The sequence below is a fragment of the Tympanuchus pallidicinctus genome, unplaced genomic scaffold, assembly GCF_026119805.1.
Source record: "Tympanuchus pallidicinctus isolate F22 unplaced genomic scaffold, pur_lepc_1.0 scaffold13, whole genome shotgun sequence".
Classification (NCBI taxonomy): Eukaryota; Metazoa; Chordata; class Aves; order Galliformes; family Phasianidae; genus Tympanuchus; species Tympanuchus pallidicinctus.
In genome coordinates this window covers 4,025,419-4,044,349 of record NW_026294648.1, presented here as the reverse complement: position 1 = coordinate 4,044,349, position 18,931 = coordinate 4,025,419, and the positions used below count along the sequence as shown (strand labels likewise).

The following is an 18,931-nucleotide window of genomic DNA, read 5'->3' as shown; positions in this document are numbered from 1 at the left end:
GGCCTGCTGGGTGTGAGGGCAGCGGCTGGCAGCTCAAGTAGAGGCATCCCAAGAGATGGTTCCTTCAATGTGTAGTCGCTCTAAATGAGAATAGTAGATGATAGGAATTCTAGGGGCTCACTCTGTGTAAGAGTTGTCTGAAGTGCAAGACTCTGATTTGGATGGGCATTTGCTCTTGTCTTTCAAGGGTATGTTCTAACTTAAATTCCAGTTTATGTTTGCTTTTTGGGCTGTGTGCCTGGTTTATGGCTGAACAAAAAGTGTAAGTAGCTTGTTGTCGTCAATACTGCACAGTCCAACAAGTGCTGCGTCCTCACTTGATAACAGCAGAAAACATACCCCAGAGGGTTCAAAACCTGAAGCATGTTTATTTCAATAATCATTTTCATTGCCTGTTTCTGAATGTGTCTTGTTTTTGCTGTAAACAGTGTAAGGACGGTATTGCAGTCTTAGCATGAACTGAATGCCACATGTCAATTACAGTGTTTAATCATTCACGTCGTGCTTTCTTTTTTTATGACACCCCACTATTTTTGTGTTAGTTTTCATTCTCGGGATACGAGAACAGCAACGTTCACTAAATTGTCTGTGCTATGAGTAAGGTCTTCCTCCTGAGTAAATGCGTTTTATTTAGAGCCCAGTTGTATAAATGCATTGCCTGGCGTTTGTCAACAATAAAATTAATCTGAATCTACTAATAGCTTCCCTCTCCTCCAAATTTAATATGCAACTCGTCCATAAAAGTATTTCTGTTGCCAGAAACATCTGCTCTTGTAAACATAAACCAGAAAATACATCCATATGTTGCTTTTATCTAGATAACAGAATTTTCATTTGGGTCTTTTTTTCTTCCCCCACTGAAATACATGGATGCAGTAAATAAATTGGAAAATACCCAAACAAAATATATAAATTGAAAATGTGTTCTAAGCTCAGCAACAAATGCATAAATTGGAATGGTTGTGAATGTCCATTGAAAACAGAGTGGATCCACTTTTAGGCGCGTGTTTAGCATCCACATAACTCAATTGAAACAGATTATATCAACATAGAGAGCGAAGATGGGAGCAGTAGCATGTCTGCACTTTTTTTTTTATATGGGTGGAAGACGGTTCTAAATTGGATGATGGTTTTTTTTTTTTTTTTAAATGTTTATCTTATTTTCTATTGGAGCCTTCATATATTGAAGACCTGAAAAATATTCAAGTAAAAGGAATAAATTCAGCACTTGTTCCTTCCTTTGAAATACCCAATTTGGTATTTTAAGTGCTAGACTAAGAGATTAGTTTTAGTAGAAGACTAATTTTTTCCTCTTCTTTATTTTTTTCAGCAAAATAAGCTGACCTAACAACTTGAGAGATGAGGCAAATTCAGTTACGATTGTTTAACAACTTCTGAAAATACAAAGATATTCTGAATTATTCTGTTACGTTGCACGCCAGATTGGGGGAAGAAATGCAGTATCTGTCTTTTGCTCTTCTTGTAGTCTAAGGAACAATTTAAGTGTGCATAGCTGTGTAGGCCAAGGTCATGAGCTTAGAAAAGTGTCTTCATCATACTTAGGAAGCTGAGGGGTAGAATTAAATTATTTGATTTGTTAAGTGCTGACTTTCCTGGTAATTTTGCTCTTCTTGGAATGTTTCCCACTTTATCTGAAATCAGCCTGCCTTCAGATGATTTATACCAAATCCAGTACATGGTGAGGCTATGGTAACTAGAAGCATTGCTTCATAGGACCTTGCTCTGGAAAAAGAAACCGTGGAGAGTGCAGAAGCTGTGATGGCTGGGCACTGATGACTGTGGTTGACATTCACTATCAGTTGTAGGACTGATGTTTGGCACCTGTTCAGTATTTCACCTAGGAATGAATCTGGCTTCAGATTTGATCTCTAGTTATGATGGCAGCTAAACCTTACAAAATTCTGGTTTGGGGGCTGTCTGTACTTACACGAGATAAATACAACTTAGGCTTCAGTGCCATATGTCTGTTGCTGCTGCGTTGGTCCATATTATCCTGAATGCAAATGGAGAGACTATATCTCTGTCACGTCTCTGAGGACAGGTTTGCATTGCTGAGATTGCTTTTTTGCCTCCTTACTTTCTGTTTGTGCCTTCAAAAAGGACTTAAATGACTTCAGAGCAGTTCTTTGGATCCTTGCCATCTCTCTGATCCACAGTGTTAACCGCTGTAGGGAAGGAGTGTGGGAACAGATGTCTGTTTACCATTTGTCGCTGGAGAGAGATTTGTGCATCAGTGTTGCTGAGGTTCATTTCTTGCTTCATGACTCGAGCAGGACCTCGACTTTGTGTCTAGAAGAGCAGCCAGTTGTCAGGCACTTCTGCTTTCTTAATAGCAGTCTGCTGTCCAACAGCAGTTAGAAAACTCCAGCACGTGTTGATGTTTCCTGTGTTGTTTGGACTATGGTGTGCCCAAAGAACACAGAACAAGGTCTGCCTGTTCCTGCCACATTTGAGGCAGTGATGAGTTCTGTCCTGAGGTAAGCTGATTGTGATTCTTCCACCAGGTAGAAAGCACACTGATTGGGTTCAGAAGATCATGGTTTTCTTTGAACATGGAGATGATCACTGCTTTTGAGAAGCCTTATTTCAAAGCTTTTAGAAAGAGCACCACTCAGCTGCTGTTATCCCTGCACAGGGAGAGGGCTGTCCTGGCCAGGGAGTTGGATGCTTGGCTCTGCACTCAGTGCTGGCACACACAGTGCAACCATTGGCCAGGCAGCCTGCAAGTTCCTCATCTCAGTACCTGGAGCTTCAGATTTTACTTTTCCCTGTCTAATCCCAGTTATTAAATAGGACCGTTGTACTTGGGTAACGAAGTAGAAGAGGATCTTGAACTTCTGAGGAGTGATGTCACTTATGCTTCATCTTGTGGCACAGTTTCTGTGTGGTAGCAAATAGCAACCACATTTCCACTCCGGTGGTACCTGCAAGTCAACAGTGCCTCTGGGATCTCTCACTATGAAAGGCGCTATATAAATGTGAGGCAATGATATTATCTTTATTATCAATTAAAGTTTTAGTGCTCTGACAATCTGGCATGCAAGGCACATCAAGTGAAATCTTGCTGTGATTATTTCTAAACACTACATAAAAGCAGACCTTGCTATATTAATCAAATTAAAAAAGGAGCAAGAGGGCAGCTCGGTTATGTCTGGATAAAATCAAACTGGCATATCTGAACCGGCACTGAAATATTCTTACGTTCTATGTCAGATTTTTTTCTAAGAAACTTGGAACTCTGCTTGTAAAATGCGAGCTGTCACATTCTTTATCTCTACCAACTTCTGATAGCCTGATTGTTGGCATTTTGTAAGGCATGTTACTGGGGTTAGTTCTGGAAATACTGTGTTCTGTTGCAAGAGCTTGAGACTTCATTTTGTTAGAGGAAATCTTTCCCCATCTTGAACATGCAGTGTTTTAGAGTAGTTATGCTTCACACTTCTGTTATGTCAAGATACCCTAATATTCATTTCTAGATCTGTTCTCCCTGCCTGCCTTTCATTGCACGTATATATGTTTCGCCTGCGTAGTTAGTGCTTCTATATATTTTACATGGGCCTGACCTGGATGATAGTGTTAATAGCAGACTTGATGCAGAAGTGTTTTCCTTATTGTCTTTCCACTCCTAAACGTGATAACAGACCTGCAGAAATGAAGCCTTAGCGGATCTTCAGATTAGTTCATGGATCAGTCTGAAAAAAGAGGATCAATTTATTGAGCGTTTTTACTGAGTGTAAATTACCACCATCTTTTTGCTAGACTAACTCTCCTGAGCATCATCAGACGGATAGCCAATAAAGGGCTGTCAAGAGATATGGGTTCTTATACATTTTCAGGTAGAGCATAGATAGAAAAACAAAGCCCAGAAGTTGGGACATCTTACACTTCCAGCACGCTTAGAAAATGGTGGATTCTTTTGCTGACTAGCATGCAGTCACCTTACAGATTTACTTCTGCAGTGAAGTGTATGTAGGAACACTTCTAACTGTGGCACTCACCTCTGAGTTACATGTCATTATTTGAGGATTTTTAAATGAGGGCTAATGGTGGTTTTTATAACTGGAAAATGCGTAATTCTCACTCTGCAGTCAAGAAATAAGATAGAAAGGATGAGGAGGATATTTGTAAGTGTGTGGTGAATTTACTAGTACTTCACGTGTGATTAAAAGCACAGTACGGTCACTTTCATAGGCAGTTGCTACATATTTTCCCTAAACTACCACTAATAGCTCTCTGCTCAGGATAGCTGTTTAGGTCGACTTGCCTGTGCTGTAAGGGTGAGGAGCACAAGCAGAACACAAGCGCCTCATGGAGAAAATGTAGATATCTCTTTTATTCTACAGACTGATTTTTGGCTGACAGTTTTGCCTAGGAGGCAAGAAAAATAAACAAATGGCTGTCCTGAAAAAGAATACATCTGAGTAGATTCTGCAAGGAACTTTGCAGTCTGTCTGCTAAAAATCCTCTGGTTTCCCTGTGTCAGATGTGTTTTACCAAAGCTCAAAACAGTACCAATGTTATTTGTTAGCCTTTGCAAAGTACCACGGATTGCAGTCCTAGAGACATGATTTTCATCATCTGCAAAAGTGGGAATAATTTCAGTAAAGGTGACAGCCTGATTTCCAGTTATTTGAAGGGCTGTGTATGTGTGCGGTGTGTATCTGTTGTTCGGAAGACAAGTAAGAAAGTAGTAAGTAGAAAAGAGAATGAAGGAAAAAGTTAAGTTTGGCCGTAATTTTTAAATGAATAAAGTATTTCCTAGCAGATGGTAATGAAGGTGAACAGATCATGGGTAGCTGGAAATAATTCCCTCCTCCCATTTTAAAACTGCCCAGCAGTATTGCTGCTGTATGTACATATGTGTATTTTGAGTTTTAGTTACTTAATCTGCATATGTTCACATTATGCCATCAGTTAAAACATTTCTTCTTATTTCAGACAAGTAGAATTAAAAGTGCTGCACCCACATGAGAGTTTTGCTGGGATGTGGCTCTAAATGTGCGTGTATTGAGATATCTGTGCTTATCAACGTGAGTTCATGAGTTTGTACAATACTGAGATGTTAATCCTGATGGATTAACAATACTAATTAATCTCATAATACTAGAAATAGTTTAAATTTTGATATGACTTTTAATGTTATCTAAGTAATCTGTAAATCTCTTTCATTTATATGCCTCTTTTATCATATTTGAACCCTAGCCAGCATGTGACATTGCTGTGAAACTAAAAATTAATGGAGTATCCAAAGATAAGTAGTAGAGAGAGTCTCCTTCTCTGGTCAGCTGTAACCATGATATCTAATACACTGTCCAACATAACCTCTTTGATGCCTTTTTTTTTTTTTTTCTTCAGAAAGAGCTTTTATCAAAATTTCTACAGCTTTCCTATTGCACTGACACCCATTTCTTATCGGTTGGGAATACACAGATGGATTTTTCTTTAGTTTAAAAAAAAAAAAAATCCCTGCTGAAAAGGGAGATGAATGTAGTTCAGAAAATAACAAAAGAATATCTGTGTGTGTTGAACTGCTATCTCATTGTATAATCCTGTCTCTTTGAAGCTTTGCCTTTTCTCTGTAGACCAACAGCATCTATAGAAACGTAGGTTTAGCAACACTAGGCTTTAAAGTGCTATTCTTGTTTGGTCTGATAAAAGCTTAAAAAAGAAACTAACATATTTGGAAAGAGAACTAATTAGCACAACGCACTGTGTGCAGGTGAGTGTTGTGGAGGTGTCAGGTTGGAAGCAGAGCTCTTGGAGCTGGCAGAGGGCTCAGGGCACCCAGCTACTGGCAGGGCAGGCTCACTGTCCCATCACCAGGTTTCTGACCTCCAGTAAATCCCAGACCCTGACTTTTTTCCATGAAGCAGCAGTTTCACATCTCCAACTGTGTCACTGCCACCTGTCAGAGGAGAGGATGGGTGGCATACTGGTACTACCTCCCCGTAGCACTTTAGGATTTGAGGCTCGAAGGAAGATACCTTATGAAAAGAGTCACCACTGAAATTTTCTGTTCAGAAATTGGATTTTCTCTGCATCACAGTGCAGTATTAAATATATTTTAGATGACAAACAACAGAGAGGTTTAATACCCTCAAAATCCCACCTGTGCCCCCGCAGTCATGTTGGGCTCCACCTGTGACAAGAGCAGCTCTTCATCCTTTTGGTTTTTATGGAGCAGCCCTGTATGTCACCCAGATGACCATAGACCAAATACACATATTTGCCTCCTAACCCAGCTGGTGTGGGATGCAGTTTGTCAAGGACAATCACTAAAATAAAGTGTCAGGATGATACATAAGTTCTATAAAAAGCGCACAAACCAAATAGTTTTCACTTGTATCCACCTGAAAAATGGCTTTGGGTAGCATTTGAAATGGAAAAATAAAGTACAGCATAGTGGACTACAAACTTTGGGGGGCATACAAGTGCACAGAAACATGTATGCTTCATATGTCACACATTACAGTATTGCCACCTATTGATGGAAATTCAAACTTCACATAGATATTTAGGATGTGTTGTTTTTTTTCCAATATAACTGAGGTCTCCTCCTACTGGCGAGATTGGCAAAGGAACTGACTGTGCTATTAGTGAAAGAGTAGCTCGTTAGAGGCTCGGGTCATGACTTGGAGCTGCAAAGTAATGGGGGCTCACCAGAAACCCAGAGAGGAGAAACGTTATCAAAAAATAAAAAACTGCTGATGCTTTAACATAGCTTAGATGTATGATCCCATTTTAGTAGCATCTCTCTGAACAAAGGAATGCTTGTGTCTGGTCTACACATTTCAGTCTTATCTCTGTAATTTTCATAGGGACAAACTGATCAAGTGGAAACAAATGGTTAAACAAATTGAGACAATATTTATGCATAAGGGGCTGCTTGAGTTGTACTGAAAAAATGTGTTAAAAGTCAAGTTGTTCTTTATTAATTGTACTGAAGAGTGATACAGTTTTATTTAGATAATAAATACCCGTTGGTTGTAGATCTGATACTCACATCGGTAAATGAGTAGTACTGGAGAATAAGAAGCCAGCTAATTTACATTCCTGTTGGAGAGGATTGCTTTGTTCAAAAGAAAAATGTTTTTGCTTCTTTGAAAACAAATGAAGGCTAATTGGAAGTTCTCCAGTACATACTCTGAGCATTTCTGTGAAAAATGAATGGGAAAGTGCAAGAACTGATTTACAGCCTTAAAAAAAAAAAAAAAAAAAAAAAAGCACAACCCAATGCAGTATTGTTTGCATAGCCTTTAAAATACAAATACACGTCGTTCTTTTAAACCATCTGCTATCCACGCTTATTCCATATTAGAGCTCTTTTCATTCTTTCTCAGCATTACCTCTTGGATATGCGCTCATATTTTGGAGGAGCGCAGTTAAAAATGTGAGCCTCTGTTGTCTTCCCTGCCCAACATAATTTAATTGCTTGAATACTACTTAGCTGCAAATTAATCCAGTCTGATGTCTCAGGTATAAGTAGGCATCTCCCTCGAGCCCCTTGCAGAGGTCACTCTAAAAATCCCAAAGCAGATCTGGCCACCTCAGGAGGCGTGCTACAGTTGGGATAATGTCCTGACACTTTCTGCTTTCTTTGCAGAAATTTTGTTTGGGCAAAATTTCGTTTTGCTGGGAATCCTTGACAATCTGTGCTGCGTGTGTGTGTTTGGCAAGGTGGATCGTGCTGCAGGCAAGGCCTGTGCGTCTCAACTCTCTGGATTCATGGCATGTGTGTGGATCAACCATGCAGTGTGGGCACAAGTCCAATGCTTCTAGAACTTTCAAACTCACCGCATGTGTGTGATGTAACACGGTATTTCTGCTGGGAGTTTTGCAGACAGAAAAGCAGCTCTGCTTGTCAGGGATCAATCCTGAGAGAAAAGGCTGTCCAAGAACAGTTGGTGGGAAGCAGCATCATACACCTTTTGTCCTTTCTATGAAATGCTATTTTTCTTTGGCAATTCCTCTCTAAGAGCCCTGCTGAAGTACTGACCGTGATACCCATGTTGCTCCTTTGGCTTTTGCTTCTTTCACCTTGGGCTTTGTGTTTAAAGACAGATGGAGGAAACATCAGCCATGCGTGAGTGTTCTCCTTACCCTTAACCTTGCAGTGGGAGGAGGGTATTGTTTATAACAGTACTTCAGAAACAATGACTCTAGTGTGTATCTTGCAATATCCAAGATTCCAGAAGCAAATTCTGAAGTCTTCAAAGATTGTCTGCTTATATTCTGAAGTTGCATGTTCTTGAGACGTAGTTTATTTCATTGTAAACTGAGCAGGATTGTGCGTGAATGGTCTGATTAGCTTTTTTCAATGCCATGAAATTTTAATGCTTTCCTGCAGGGGACTGAGATAAATCTTAGGGCTGGTAGGCGAGAGTTCCTGTCACTCCTTCAGGTGAAGTGTAAGCGAAAATTAACCTCTATTATAGAGTGTGGAGTTGAAATGTAGCACTTGTTCTGAACACGTTGTGCAGCAGCGTGCAGCTGTTTGAGCTGCGTGCAAGCACTGCACCATCCGTTTGGCATTGTGAACATTAGGGACACGTAGAGTATGCAGAGGGGAGGGAAGAGAGAGGTCCAAGAAGATGGCCAAAAAGCATGTAGAAAGCCATGTAAGGAACATGAAAGCAGCACTGGGGATAAAGAAAAGCATTTCTTGCTCTTTCCTAAAGAGCTGTAGGAAAGAAACTTGTTGGTGAGAGAGATTCCTACTCAACTCAGAGAAAAGTGGTTTTGTGTATTCATTGTAAAATAGCTAGATAAATATTTTGAGACTACTTAGGTGGCCCCAGAACTTCTGTGGCATACATCTAGTACATGACATGTATTAGAATGGTATCGTATTAGTGATGATTTGTAATTTGCAGCTTCTTAGCTGCAAGCTAAATTGAATTCTATGGCACAGTTTTAATTTCTGCATGTAATTGCACACAGTTTGTTGTACAGATACCAGCATGTCAAAATCAGCAACTCATGAGAGCTGTATGGCCTTATCTATCTCTCATTTGTCAAGAGTTGATAGGAAACATCTGTGGGGCTTGTTCAATCTGTTAGCTGTATTTATTCACCCAAGCTTAACTGTCAAGTAGAATGTACCTGCTAAGATTAGACTATGGGGATGACCTTTGCTAATAAGGCAATCTAAGTTACATCACACGTGGTATACACTGAGCCACCTGTAATGAAATGGTATTTTGAAATAGCTCTGTGCTATTTCATCCCATTATAGATAAAGGTGAAGGAACCTATTTTCTGGAAAGTAACCTTACATTTCATAGAAAGTAAGGGAGAAAGGAACAAGGAATAGAGGAAGAATTCTTCTGTTGGGTTCTAATGTTGTCTTTACATGCAGTCTAGTTTTACAGTTTTTGGGGGGTAGTAGTAGGAAATCTTGCCACTTGTTTTCCCAGAAGTTGTCAGGTTTCTAGCGCAGCTTGTTCAGGGGAATATCCAGCCTTAGAATTTACCATTACCCATAAAAATAAGCCTCTAAAAATTATAGTGGTTTTAACGTTTATCCTTTTGCGCACAATAATGTAGCTGTGAAATTTGGTATTCCTCAGCAATGCACAGAAGGTGATATTTCACGTGAAAACAAATTCTCTATCCATTAATTGGAAGACCTGTAGCAGCCCTGTGTTTGGACCCCTCAGCGTCCTTTCAGTAGGGCATTCTTTTATGAAGTAGGAGGAAAGGGGTTGTGATACCTTCAGAATACGTGGAGAGATGCGTGAAGCAGCATGAAATGCTGGGCAAATTTGGTGCAATCAGATTGCCCATGGAAGAGGAGGAGTGGCCCTTGTTCATGGACGTGTCGGCTGAAATTTTGTGGGTTTTTTTATTTTTAATTAGTTGTTAATACAAGGTGCTTTAAGAAGGATGAACACTAATAAATTTTTAGTGAAATATTTGTTCAGTTATCTTATTTTGAATGACAATGAGTTCAAATACCTGAAAAAATACATTTTTGGCAAGAAAAAGGATTAACATGGCAAAGTCATTGCCCTTGATGACTTAGCTGAAGATCTTGGTTAAATCTCATATTAGATTTAGCAGAGATATTTGTTTCCTTTACCACAATGATGGGTTTAGTGTCTTTCAGGGGAATATTTAATAGAAATGCTTTGTATCATATTATCCATTTGTGGATTAAGCATGCTGAGCCGCTGGGAAACGCAGCGGTAGTCCAGAGTTCACAACCTTAATCTGATTAGGCTGTTTCTGATGATTAACTTCAAGTTCCTTATTTGTTTATTTTAAATCTGGGAGACCTTAACTTCTTAGGAATTTATGCATCTCTGCTGAGATCAACCTAATCCTGCTGACAGAACTCAGAATTACAAAATCTAAACCAACTGTGGAGTTCACCGCTTAATGTGACTCAATCAGAAATAATCTTTAGTCAGCCGGGAACTGGGAGTGGATGCTGAACTGAAAAGCTGACAGTTGGGTGGATTTTATTTCTTTAATAATGTTTTTTTTGTGTATTTTTTTTTTTTAAATAACATGGATCTGATAAAAGGGACGCCTGGTACAGCTGTGCAGTGCTTGTGTTCCCGGCGCAGTGGCCCTGATGGTAGGAGGCAGCTGTGTGTGTGCACATGTGACAGATTTCTCCACATTTTGTCCTCATTACTTATGCATATTCTGTATGGGATCGTGTGTCCATTAGCTAAAATGTGAACTAGTACTATTGAAATCAGAGGTCGCTCAGTGGATGTTCTAGTTTCTTTCCTATCTTGTCAACACAGAGAATACATCAATTTATGTTGGAAGACTATTGTTCATTTTTATAAACAACAGTGTCCCCAGCAGACTTGTTTCTCTTTTCTATGAATGAAGTTTATGAAATCATATGCTGCATTAAGTTCAGATTGTTTGCTTTGATGTAAAAAGACATTTGATCATTATTAAGCATTTATTGACTGCATCTTGTAACCATTTGACTTGGAAAGTGATGATCAAGGTGGAGTCCTAGCAAATTGAAATTTGGTAGATAAACATGTGGCACTCATTAATTTAAGTCTTTCAACTTTTGGTAAGCATGGCGATGTTGATTACCTTCCAGATTTCACCCAGGGTATTTGTGCCATAAGAATTCAATTTTTCATGTTTTCTTTTTTGTTCCAAGTCATAGGGGAGACAAATTTACTCAGTGTGTTGGTCAGCTGATTAATTTGAGACCTCTGTGCATTAGCATTTGGATATGAACCAAAAAAGGGTGTAAATTCTGAATTGACTTTTAACATCTCGTGCACCACAGACTTTCACTGGAATATCAACTTCTCTTCTCCTTTTGTCGCAAATAGATGAAAGGGGATTTTTCATTCCAGACTCAACTAATGCTATTTGTTATCCAAATTACTTTGGGGCTGAAATACAGCTTAAGATGGTTTAAAGCCTAGCTATTGAAGTGGTTCAGTCTGCAGACATCTGTGTAATAAAATGGACCTGCTCAAGCTGCTAATAAGACAGGTTTTGTCTGCATCATAAATTATAAAACTGTCAAATAAGAAACCAGTGGATACAGGGAGGTTCCAAAACCTGTTTACAGCGCAGTCTGAAACAGGAGTTGTTGTTCATGTTTGTTTTTTAATGAAGCGTGCATTATATTTGAACAAGTCAGATAACCAAAAAGTTGTATTTTTTAGGATGTCACATGAAAATTAATAGTTTTTCACTTACCAAAGAACTCATGTTTAGAAAAAAATCAACTGAACTCATTTATTTGCATTTTGTTGTCTTTAAAAGAGGAATAAACTTAAAACACAAGAGGAAAGAAAATTACAACCATCCTACTTTGTTCTTTCCAGCATTGTATTCTTAATAATTATTAGGCTGAGAGTGCTGACATTGTTTTTTAAAAATTGTTTTTAAATTAGCCTTTATACCCAAATCTATTTCAGACAAGAAAATCCCACATGTGTTCTACTGAACATCCAGGTTTTGGAGGTAGAGCAGAACCGAGTTCTTACACAGTTTAACATTTTCTTTCATGGAGCATGTCAAGAAACTTAAGGTCTGTGCAGCTAGGCCTTCTGTAGGTCTTCAGGTTTGGATAACACTGATATCACCAGGGCTTAGTGAGCCTGCTTGCAGTTGTGGTGCCTAGCACTGTTACAGATCTGGCCTGTGTTACTTTGCAAAGTGAGGTTTGAATTCATGGAGTGCTTATGAAAACGTTCTGTGTGACTCGTGCCAGTGCACTGTTGGCTTCTTTTGGAATTCAGTAAAAGTTTGGTTTTGCTGCCCTTGGGGCAGGATGCTGCAGTTCTATTTCTGGTGATTTCCTATAGATGCTGGCCTGAATTCTGTTTCTGTGAAATCAAGCCACTCTGTCCAGTGCAGTAATAGGAGCATTCAAGTTTCAACCTTTGATTTCCTGGTAAGTGATTAGTGGAGCTTCATGTTTCATTGTGCTATCTCTTACTTTTTTCCTTTAAACATGCAACACAACTTCTCATTCTCCTATTAGCATTAGGGTGCTTTTTGTTTGTTTTGCTGAGCTACCAGGAGGTTCCATAAATCATAATCATAGAATGGCCTGGTTTGAAAACGCCCATAATGATGATCTCGTTTCAACCCCCTGCTACGTCCGAGGTTGCCAACCACCAGACCAGGCTGCCCAGAGCCACATCCAGCCTGGCCTTGAATGCCTCCAGGGATGGGGCATCCACTGCTCCATTTTGCTGAGTGTTGCAACAGTTTGAACAGTCACAGATTTCCTAGATAGTGGATTTAAGCAAGAAAGTGAAGTGGAATTGTCAGTTTCAGGAGCAAATGATCATTGTGCTTTAAATGAAACTTGGCTCTTGATTTGACTCAAGGGAAGAAAGAAAAAAAATTGACAAGAGCTGAGTAAAATGACACTCCATTCTCAGCAGTTCCAGACATTAACCAAGGTTTCTTCCACCCAGCTGGTTAGCTCTTTCCAGGAATAAGCTGTTTCCTTATTGTAGTTAATATGATGCTTGCCATATCATGATCACTTAAGGAATGCTTCCTTCCCTGAGTATATAAATGGGCTGAAGCCATTGGAAAGGGAAGTGCTGCCCTCTCAGAGTGCTGCAGCTGCAATGCTCGCCCTGGGAGCAGTGCAGAACTGGAGCTCCTTCTTTTCTTCCTGTTTGTGGTGGCACCTGTACCATGTGTAGTTCAAAGTCGTATCTGCTGTAAGAGCTGGATGTACAGCTAGGAATAAGGATTTGTTTTGTCTGTATTTTAACTGTGGTTAGGTCTCCAGTCCTCATCAAAGCTTAGCTGGAAGTCTGTTAATAAAAGAGTTAGGAACTGTTGAAGCTCACATGAGAAATGGCTCCTTTAATGATCACTTTAGTAACAGATTTCATGTTTATTGTTAAGCCTGCAGCTTTGTGTTACTTGCAGTTCTATTAAAAGAGAAGAAGGTTCTATTTGTGGGAGGAAATTCTGCATTTTTTTTTTCCTGGGAGGTAAAAATTTGCATAAATTAACATAACTTTGCTTGCACTATTTTTGAAGCAAAATATATGTATATATATTTGTGTATGTAAAAATCATAAACAAGGAACCCTGTTTGAGAGCCTGACATTTACTAAGTGAACGTGGAGTTAAAACTCATGCTCTAGGAGTATGTTCAGATGTGCTCCTAGAAAAAAAGATTGTGTTCTGCATCTACAGTGGTGGGGTCTGGGGTTTGGTTTTAGGGGGTTGGTGGTTTTTTGCTTGTTTCCTTCTTTATTACAGACAATGCATGTTCATTCCATAATCACAGTTATATAGCCTACTGTAGGTGCCTGTAAATCTTCCTAAGAGGGATTAACGCATATATTTATTAGGGTGTTTTTTATTCCATTATTCATAGTGGAGGTTTTTAACTTCAGCTCACATCAAACTCCAAAGCCAGTATCAATTAAAAAAAAAAAACATCTTGACAGTTTGATGTGTTACTGCTGCAGAATTCAACATCTGTAAGCAAATGTTTAGACAATTTTTTTACTGTATTTTTACTAAAAAATAAACTTTTGTCCTTTCAAAGTGATACAGGATCTGTATCACGTATACAGGTACACCTTGTGTTGATGTCTCTTCTGCACAGTGGTGTCCATACATGCTAGATTCTGGCTTTGCCGTAATGTGTAGCTCCAGATGTTTCACAAAGCAGCATTCACTTGGGAATGAAGTGCTTCCAGATGTATGTAAAGGTCAATGATATAGAGAGTTTCCTTTTACTGTAGCACGAGAAATGTGTGGTGTTTACATTTTCTCCTTCGTGTTTGGTCTCAGGGCAGTGTTAGAGCAATAGTTCAGGGTTCAGCAAGGAACTGGAGCTCTCCCTGAGCCTGATGTAGCCCATGCAGCTGCTCTGTCTACTTTGGCATCCTCAGTCTCATCTTAACTCAGTGCTAAGGTGCCTGCAGCATTAACATAACAAGCAACCTGTCAGAGAAATGGCAGTGTTTAAGAAGCTGTCCTCAAGCTACACACCTTTCCTTCTTAGGCAGAGGAGTGATTAGTCTGAGTCATCTCTAATAACAGTTGTCAGAAAACTTGCTGCATGCCGAACTGCTGAATCTTGGAGCTCCTGCTCACCTAGAAGCATTAACGCGAATATTTGCAATGCACAAGGGTGAGAATTCTCTGCAGAAGAACTGATGCTGGGTGTCTTTTGAGGATGCTTATACTTGGGAGATGAGCTCTGTGTATACATGATGTTTTCCCTCATGTTCTTCTATCTGCTGACTTGAATTTTAAAGCCCCATGCTCTGTGACAACTGAACACGGCCATTTTCTTCAGCAGTATTTGTCGTTCAGCATCATGTTCACAAATCCGTCACTGCTGACTTGCTGTATTGTGCAGATCAGCTGTGGTTTGCTTCATTAATGTCACAGCCACTTTTTTTCTGCTTCCCCAAGTGTCTCCAGCATATAACCCAGAGCGGCTGATCCCTGTGCAGTGGGAAATGTCTCTTTCCCTTCACTGCCGAGCTGCAAATAAGACAAAGCAGAACAAGCAGCTAGTAACCAATGCTGCTGGCAGAGGCTCCTTGCAGAGCTGAATGGTGTCAGGTATTTACAAATGTTACAAAGCAGGGATTGAAATGTACTATGAGAGTTAACAGCCCTTCTCCACTGAAAGGAAGGGTTTTTTGGAAAGTGTGAGATCACTGGCAGATGTGAAAGGCAGGTGCCCATCTCCTAACCTCAGTAAGGCACTTGATACAGGAGAATACAAAAAAGGCTGTTCACTGAACTGAATATAATGCAATTCAGCCATAGGTTAAAGAAAGGTCATTTTCTTGCCTTGTTGGCTGGAAAAAGACAGCAGAGCCCTAACATATAATTGTGTTCTGTGACAGTAAAAGGAGCCTCTTGGTGCTTTGGGAAAGGGAAGTGACATTTTACTTGCTCATGAAAGAAGAGAGCTTCAGTTAAACAGCCATTACAGTCCTCCCACTTTTTCCCAATGTAAATAGAATTAACATGAGCTGAATTGTTATCCACACAACATCCCTGAGGAAAAATGATTCACTGTGACAACAGCGGATCCTAATAGTGAGGCAGGGATAATGGCTCTGTGTTTTTCTTTTAAAGGCAACTTTTACAGAGACATATGCGTGTATGTGTGTGTACATAGATATGTGTAAAGGCAACAGACAAAAGCCATGTATTTCAATTTCATCCTTCTTTTTCTTCTTCCTGTGATTTTTACAGCTGAAGAAAGCAAGCTGAGCTAAAAGGAGTTATTGCTGAAGTGCTAAGGAGAATGTGATTTTGAAGTGCTGTGGCAGAGTGATCACAGGAGATGCTAATGTAATTAGGTACATGATGTATGGTTTTGATAACTTATTCCGATCAGTGAGGAGTGGCACAAATTCACTGTTTCCAGCTGAGGGAGACGTGGTGGGGTTGTTGTCATCCTTGTCCCTGTTGGAGGTCACTGGGCACACAGGACCTTCTGGTGGCTTCCTGGAGGCTCACCTCCCTCTTGCACCAAGGCCAGAAAGTGGGGCCGTGTGGCTTCTTACACACTTCTGTTTAGATTCTTGTTTAAAGGAAGAAACAGTTGGAACAAACGCCGTCTGCTTTTGACCTAGCATTATTTATTGTGGAATACAAAAAATTTGTCACCCTCAGTCCTGCTTATAGTATTTTTTGGTATTGTGCCTAAATTCAGAGGGAGGGCAGTATCTATCTGTATCAGTAGCACCTACGCTGAAAAAAGACACGTGCAAACAGGAATTGGTCAGTAACTTCTCAACGAAATAGGTTTGGCCTGTCTAGATGTGTCAAGAGGTGACAAGGTGCTTTATGTAACAATGCTTTAGTAAATATACAACAGCCACCTGTCTAAAAGCATTATTTCTGAATGGAAATGACTAGTTAGTTGAGGCTAAGGATTTTATTAAAAATTGTCTGTTCTTAGTTCATAGATAGTTCAACAAATTCATTTTCAACACTGAACTTCTGTCTGAATTTGTGTGGTATTTTTATCTACCTGATGTGTTTTCTCTGATTTGGAATTATATATTAGTATGGAAGTAGATGGCCACGTCATTCATAAAGTCATAACAAACATGGCTGCATCCCCATGTCTGTCTTCTCTTTTCTATTGTGGATGCAAAAATGAACACAAAAAGGAAATAATTAGTTTAGCTAAATTAGCTCTATCAACAGAAAGAAAATTATTCTTTTGAGATTATTTTAGGATTTCAGAAACTGCTTTTACAAACAGGTGAGAGGATTTCACTTGCAACTTGGAGGGTCAGTTATTTAAAAGTAAAATCGTTTTCTACTTGTTAATGAATAGTTCCTCCAGAGATACTATATTTTATGGAAAAAAAATGCTTACAAAAATGTTGCTAAGTTCGTACTTGTAATGAGAAAGCAAAAAATGTCCATGACACTGAAAAGCAGAATATTTAAAGATGTGAATAATGTTCAGACAACATCAGAGGAAATTATTTTCCGAAATCCAACTAGAATAATGTCATGCATGAAGGGACTTAGTTCCACAGGAACTCTGGAGGTGTAGCTGTATGGTTTTAGCTGGATGCATTTCCTTGTGTAGGTGAACCTTTAGAAATAAAGCTCAGGAATGTTCCTACTCTCCAGTGCCAGCACTTCCCTTTGTGAAGAACACGGTATAATCAATTTCCAAAAAGTGTGTGGTTGTGGATGGAGAACTTATCTTAAATTCATCTCTGCCAAGAAGTCTCCCACAGCTGTGAGTGGTAAAAATGAAGAGGTGCATAATGTACTTCCAGTTTGCACTACAGAAGACTTCTGGCACTTGCAGGAGAAGTTTCTAGCAAACATCCATTACAAAAGATTCTCTATTGAAATGAGAACAAAGGTTCCACTAGAAAGATCTCCAAGGATTTAAATGTAGCTTTTCATAGGTGACATGCTGATACAAGGCAGTTCTCGAGGGGTTGCATCAAGGCATAAATCAGCAGTAATTTCAATCCCACAAGATCATAGCATTATCATGAAGAGAAGGAAAATCAATCTGACACCAGCTCAAATAATAGCACTTCTGGGAACCGTGCAGTACAGTACAAGTCCATCGGGAGGGTCTGCTTGTCAGAACAATGGCACTTGAAGACACCGAATGCTTTGGCAGACATCAAAGCAAGAAGAAAAGGAACAGTAAGATGAGTTCTCAGGCGTGATGGTGTCAGGCATGCGAACAGCAACCTGAGTGATACTTCAAATGGAGGCGATGCAGATGTTGGTCGTGTGGTCAAGGCAGTACGCAGGTCTTCTTGCAAAAAAAAAAAAAAAAAAAAAAAAAAAAAAGAAAAAAAGGTACATCAAATGCCTGAAAAGCTTTTTAAGTTACAACTTACGTGATGTCAAACCTGTATAATAATTGATGGCATTTCTTTCTAGAATTAGAAGAGCAGAAGTTAAGAAAACCAAGTATGTAGGAGAAGAATGAAAAGTTTGTTTTCGATGTCTAGTCAGTTGAGCTGGCTTTGCAAGTGGAAGTTCATACAAAGCTGCTGTGCAAGTTAATTCGGATATCCGTAAACTTGGCAGACATCAAAGTGTAGATTATATGCCTGGTCTAAGTGCTCAGACATTTTAGGCTGTACTGGAAACTAACCTGACATTGAAATCGGTGCTGCTTCAGAAATCCTTGAAGTTGTAATACAGCAAAAATAATGAATCGGTTATTCCTTTCTGCAAAACTTTAACTGAAAAAATGAACAAGCCACAACAAAGCCGAGCAGTAGACAAAATGAGAGATTATGATAATATTTAAGATTGGCAATATTCAGTTGGGAGGCTGTAGTGTTTTGTTTCAGAGATGCTTGTTTGGTAGGGTTTTTTGGTTTTGCAGGTGGAAAAGAAAATTGCTGAGGCCCCCTGGGATGTTCTATCATGTCTTATGGGGTCTTTCACAGAGAGAAGAATGAAAGCACAAGTATAGTGCCAGAAAGAAATAACTTCCCTTCTTGTGCCTTTGTTCACTGTGATGTCAGCTGATCAAAGCTTTGGTTTTATCGAGGATGATACTTATTCTTGTGCCTTGATATGTCCATAAGTGCTCTGGTGAAAACCTCACATTTTTTTTCAATGAAAAATTCTTTCTCTATTCTAAGTAAAACCGGGAAAAATGGAAATGGAAACAGAATGTTTCAGATGCCATTGCCAATGCATCCTAGTACCAAACAATCCAAACTTTGCTTTCTTAGATGTTCCATGGCACTGATGTGTTGTAAATTGTTCTCACATGCTAACCTTATTATATTAAAATTTTTAAATTGGTATCTCAAGAAATTAATGTTTGAATTGAACATGTTATTTCCATTTTTTGCAATCTCTTAGCTACTAAATTGGGTTTTAAAAATTATGTTGTTGCTAATTAGGGATTACTGGGTCGTCTTAATTAGGCACACAGTTGGAAAAGGGACGT

The 18,931-nt window shown here is 39.3% G+C and overlaps 1 protein-coding gene across 7 annotated transcripts in view; it reads left to right on the top strand.

Annotated features, from left to right (window-relative positions):
* Window positions 1-18,931, top strand: part of TENM1 (teneurin transmembrane protein 1) — an 823,045-nt gene that overhangs the window by 565,721 nt on the left and 238,393 nt on the right. The window contains exon 1 of one of the 7 annotated variants that reach the window (XM_052673649.1): window positions 12,323-12,412. The exons of the other annotated variants lie outside the window; for them this stretch is intronic. The gene's annotated coding sequence lies outside the window, so the exon portion shown is untranslated. Of the gene's footprint in view, window positions 1-12,322; window positions 12,413-18,931 lie in introns of those variants that run through there. 7 annotated transcript variants of the gene reach the window in all.